Source organism: Octopus sinensis, linkage group LG23 (genome assembly GCF_006345805.1).
Source record: "Octopus sinensis linkage group LG23, ASM634580v1, whole genome shotgun sequence".
NCBI classification, from domain to species: Eukaryota; Metazoa; Mollusca; class Cephalopoda; order Octopoda; family Octopodidae; genus Octopus; species Octopus sinensis.
This window is the reverse complement of record NC_043019.1, coordinates 16,613,762-16,619,994: the sequence shown is the minus strand read 5'-3', so window position 1 is coordinate 16,619,994 and position 6,233 is coordinate 16,613,762.

Sequence of the window (6,233 nt, the reverse complement as noted above, 5' to 3'; positions counted from 1 at the left end):
ACCGTCGCCGTGGTCAAAACCTGCAGGCGACGGGAAGCCAGCTACATCAAGGCTCCTTCTGATTATATCAAACGGAATGGGCGTGTCGGGGGAATTGGCCCGTGCTAAAGCTGCAGACCTTAAGGATACAGGCCGAATTCGTCTACCACTACTGTACGAGAACCCATCGAATTGGTTATGTGTGAATGGAAGGGTCAGGCTTGCCACACACATTGCTGTGACGAGTCTGCAGAAAGTACTAAATGGTGCTTAGTGAGTCACACAAAACTTTAACAGGTAACTTTCTATATAGATAAAATAAATTGGCGAAAACCTCGTTGTTACAACTCGGTGACAGGGCTTCTTTACAGTCGTTTTAACTGCTAGAAATAACACCTTAATTTAATAAAACAAAAGCAGAACAAATTTGATAATGAGCATACCTACACAAGTGTCCCCGCCGACTAAGTTTTCTCATAACTTTCAGAAGAAAAGATATTTTTTAACGAAATTTTCTACAAATACCTTTCAGATGGTGTAAATCCTTACTATATCAGAATTTAATGTGTTGGGCGCGTTGGCACACATCACGTATTTTTTTTCAAACTGCACCTGAGCACTGTATACAATAATTTCATTATTATATTATTTAAGTTTCATTTTGTAGACATGTGATGCGTGTCTGTGTCAGTATGTATGGTTATTTCTTTATATAGATAATATGATCATAATCTACATCAGTTCAAAGGTATTTGTAGAGAATTTCATTAATAAATATCCACTTTCCTGAAAGTATTGAAGAAACAAAATCGATGTTGGGTGGGAGTGGGGACACTCGGGTGCGTGTGCCTAATAATGTAGTCCTTGATACACTACAGATGAAAACAAAAACAATAAAAAAGAAAGAAACGGGACGATCTCTGCGAGAACGTTTTTGATCGTAGGTATACTCGGCTAATTATGACCCAGGACTACACAACAGACATTAACATTCTTCCTTTCGTTCATTGCTGAATGTCAACGAATTTCTAGTTTTGTATCGCGAGTGCATTAGTCTCAATTTCCGTGGAAAACTTTTGCTCTTTGTCTTTCATAGCTTCGGAGGTGATAACACAAATTACCGCTTAAAATTCCGATGTAGACTCACAACCCAATAAGGCAACCGACATGTAAATGCAATTGTAACAGGAGAATGTATTTTTATAGGCGTAAAGTGGATGTCGATCCACTCTTGAATTTGTATTTGTGTGTGTATGTGTCTTCTTTTAGCTTTTACTTGTTTCAGTCATTGGACTTTGGCCATTCCATCGGTAAGTTACGGGGACGTAAACAAACCAATTCCGGTTATCAAATGGTGAACGAAAATGTGGGTCCCTAAAGGTAAAGAGTGAATATGCTTACTACAAGTTGTTACGCATTGGGAAAATACCGTTGTTAAAGATGACGGGGAGATCCGTTAATGATTTTGATGTAAGCAAATTGGTTTTCCTTTTGAAGAGATGTGAAAGGCCATTGCTACGGTATTCAGTCATTGGATTGCGACCACGCTGGGTCTACGCTCTGAAGGGTTTATTTAGTCGGGTACGCTAGCGGCAGTGCTTATTTTTTTAAAGCCTTGTACATATTCTATCGGTCTTTTGCCGAAACGGTAAGTTACGAGGACGTAAATAAACAAACACCGGTTTTCAAACTGCGTTTGGGGAGTGGGGCGTAAACGCAAACACACACATCCATACGACAGGCTTCTACACAGTTTCCGTTAACCGGATTCACTGACATAGTATAGGTCGGGCGAGGGCTATAGAAGAGGCCCAACACGCCGCGTAATGGGGCTGAAACCGAAACCACATGGTTAGAAAGTGGGCTTCTTAACCACATAACCATGAACCATGAAAAAGGAGGAGATATTAAAAAAAAATTGGGAAGAAATAGAAATAAAGCCAAAAACCGCCAGCCATTACTCATGTCAGTGAATCAGGTTTCTGAAAGTAGTTTTACCGTTCAGTGGATATCAACTGTGAGTGATGATGACACACAAGTATGACTAAAGCTGGATGACAAGATGACGGGGGGGAGAAGAGTGTATAGCTACTTGAGGGTAGTTTCCCTTGTATCTTTTACACTAGGTTACCCAGGTAGGCAGACATACATACACGCGTGATCTATGTTTTCCTATACCAACACGCCTATGTGTGTGTGTGTGGGGGGGAGGCGGCATAAATATAGGTTTGGTAATACAAACAGTAAATTTAACTCATGATGAATATGTGTGTTTTGCCTTATGACAAGCAGTGGCATGAAACCTGAGTCACAACACAGTCTCAGCTCCAGTTTTAATTATATATTTATATATCAATCATAAGGGTACACAAATGCGCCCGCTTGCTAGAAATAAGAGTTAAAACCTTCATTTGAACCACCAATAATAACACTGAAAATTAACAGTAGTCGGACGAACGGGCCAAAGGAGATCTTTCACTTACATATATAGCCCAATGCCATATAAATATTCACTCCTTATTGGTATATATATATATATATATATATGTACATACGCAGGAGTGGCTGTGTGGTAAGTAGCTTGTTTACCAACCACATGGTTCCGGGTTCAGTCCCACTGCGTGGCACCTTGGGCAAGTGTCTTCTACTATAGCCTCGGGCCGACCAAAGCCTTGTGAGTGGATTTGGTAGACGGAAACTGAAAGAAGCCCGTCGTATATGTGTATATATATGTATGTTCATGTGTCTGTGTTTGTCCCCCTAGCATAGCTTAACTGATGCTGGTGTGTTTATGTCCCCGTCACTTAGCGGTTCAGCAAAAGAGACCAATAGAATAAGTACTGGGCTTACAAAGAATAAGTCCTGGGGTCGAGCTGCTCGATTAAAGGCGGTGCACCAGCATGGCTGCAGTCAAATGACTGAAACAAGTAAAAAGAGAAAGAAAAGAGATACACACACACAGTGGCGGACTGCGTCTAAAAATATTGGTTGCCAGGAGACTAAGGGGTCCCAGCCGCAACTACAGTGCTATATTCTTTTCAATTATCTACAAACATGGCCAGTCTGAAAATAATTAATGCATTCTTTCTGGAGTGAATAAAAAATTCTCAAACTTAAGGAGATGGGCCCCTTAGATACTAACACGGGCTCCCATATATGGATTCTAACGGTGCAGGGGCCTACTGGCCAGTCTGCCGCTGCACACATACACACTCTTCTACTTGTTTCAGTTATTGGAGTGCAGCCATGCTGGAGCACCACATTGTAGGCTTAAATAGATTGACATCAGTATTCATTCTACTGGTTTCTTTTGCTGAACTGCTAAGTTACAAGGACATAAACAAACCAACACCATTTGTCAAGTAGTGACACACATTTCCTATTGTGAACTTATAAAGGGATGTAGCAGTGTTGGTGCACTTTGTAAAGGATTCAAAGATGCATTGAAAGCAACCCTGAATTATCAACTGAAACCCATAGAAGGACCTGGTTCAAGATGAATCTGCAATGAAATGAGGCGAGCAGCAGGGACTGGAAGGCTTTTGAATCATTATGAATCTCTTGAGCAGAGTTTTAAAAAAAGGGGAAGCTCATAAATGATGACGTAACAAGTCTGGTATAAGAGAAGATCGATATGAAGTCTGTGATTGATATTTCTCCACCAGAACAAATCTTCTCAGTCACTGAACATGTAAATGAGAAATCCTCTTCTTTTCTTCCTTCTTTCTTTACTGCAGTCTGTAGCTGTTAGGTCATTGCTGTTTCACCCGAAACAGCTGTTAAGATAGACCTAGTGCACAAATCCAGTGTTTTTTTATTTTTGTATTCTTTACTCCTTACTGTTTCTTTTTGTATTCTATGTAAATATACTTATTAAACCTCCTTGCATTTATCCGCTTTTCTAATTCTGAGTGTGTGCATGTGTAGGTGCAGTATGGCTGAAGAGTTAAGAAGCTCCCTTGGCAATAATGAGGTCCTGCTTTCAAATCTACTGCATGGCACCTTGGACAAGAGTCCCTTTCAATAACCTCAAATGAAGCCATACCATGTAAGCAAATTTGGGTAAATGGAAAATGTATGAAAACCCAATGAGACTGTACCTGTAATTGAACTGGTAGAGCCTTGTCACACAATTTCAGGCTGATTTCACCTGAGAATTACATTGATACACTTGGTAGTGAGATACTCAGCCACATACATGTTAATTCAACTCATTGTGCAGACTAGACATTTCACACAGATATCAATACAACTCCACACCTCTTCTAGCTGTACTCTCATATACAGCAAATCAAGTCAGACAGGACCTTCAATACATCCACATGCTAACACTTTGGTTTCGTAGATAAGCAGTTTGAAATCTTGCCTCAAATACACATAAAACTGTAGCACTACAGGTGTGTCAACATCTCTCAGTTGATTCTTCCAACTTTAAACAGGTAAAAATACAAACTTCTTTATATATTTACACTTTGATGAAATAACTTTACAAACCACCACTTTGCAGGTTTTAAACATCCTTCCCAGAACTAATTTACTAATTTTTTTTTTCTAACCCTCCAACTCATAAATTATCAACATTTAGTAAAACAAAAGTTCTGTATTTGTTGGTCTTTTCCACTTTATTCAAGGATAACAATGTAGATCTGATGTGAAAAGAGAAGTCATAGATTTATAATGTATAAATCCTCATTTAATGTCCACTTTTCCATGCTTGCATGGGTCAGACGGAATTTGTTGAATCAGGTTTTCTATCCCTAGGTGCCATTCCTGTCATCAGCCCTCACCTGTTTCCAAGCAAAGTAATATTCTTCAATAGCAAGAGAGATTTTTCACACAACACTGGAAATAAACACTAACAATTGTATAATGGTGATGTTTGACTACCACCATCACACATGATGTCAAGATGAGGGGCTCCTTTCAGTTTCCATGTACCAAATCCTTCTATGAAGCTTTAGTCCAGCCAAGGTTATAATAGAAGACACCTGGGACTGAATCAAAGGCCATTATGGTCTTCACCACAGCTTATACTCACACCTTAATTACACACACACATATGCTTGCCCACTTGGCAGCACCTTCGGTATCTTCTGCTACAGCACTGACCAAACCCTTGGCAGTAGATTTGGTTGAGTGAAGCTTGTTGTATACATGTGTTTGTGTATCACCTTGTCTTGACATTATGTAATAGTTGTAATTAAATGTGATATCATTCCATTCCAATTTTCTATGCAAATATATCTAGTAATGGGATAAAATGCTAATGATTTCCAGATGACCAATATCAAATTTACCAATTACACATGTCAGTACAAAGAAAAACCAAGTCTAAAGGAGAGCAAAATGTAGCCATAGTTTAACAGTGGAAGACCATGGAAGACATGGGAAGAAAGTGTCAAGTTGGATCTTGGAGTCTTGTTGAGGTTTAGTTCCAGGGTAGAAGCGGTAATCATTGCAATTTTTTTCTGGGCATTGTGTAGCCTGGAATACATTATCAAATGTTTCCCTTCTTAAAACAGTAGAATGTGATTTGTAGGAGATTTAACTGCTAGATTTAGGTTTGATTGGACATGTAGAGTTAGTCTTGCAGATATTTGGTGACATAGGTACGAGTGGTGATGCCAGAATGGAAAAAGAGTTTGTATTTAGCAGATAAAACACTTGGTCTTGAAATTTGACAACTTAAATATAAGAGAATTATTTACAGATACAAAGCTTCAAGAACAATAAACAAAACCCTGCACAAATCGAGGACTAACATATTGATCAATTTAACACCATCATTGGGACCCAGGTAAGACACTTGGGGGCCAAATCATTTTTTCTTTCTGAAGACAACCAGATGTTCAGGCGGACCTTCAGCTATATCAGTAAGGGAGGATCGTCAGCAAAGCTAATAAGCAGGGTCCTCAAAAGTAAGTATGGTTCCTACAGTGATTGGTGAAGAGAGCAATATTCTAGCACGAAAAGCTGCAAATACCAAATTTGATAGGAAGCATTCAGTTGGCAGCAAATACTCATCAGAGTTTGTGTGTTTAGGAAAAAGTCGTGTCTCTAAGCTTCAAGAAGGAGCTGAGATGTGACATTGATAAACTTAGGAGAAAATCCAATAATAACTAATAATAGTTCTTTCTACTATATGGGCACATGGCCTGAAATTTAGTGGGGACGGGGCTAAGTGATTAGATTGACCCCCTTCCCCACCCCAAGTACCTGATTGGTGTTTATTTTATCAACCCCCAAAAGATGAA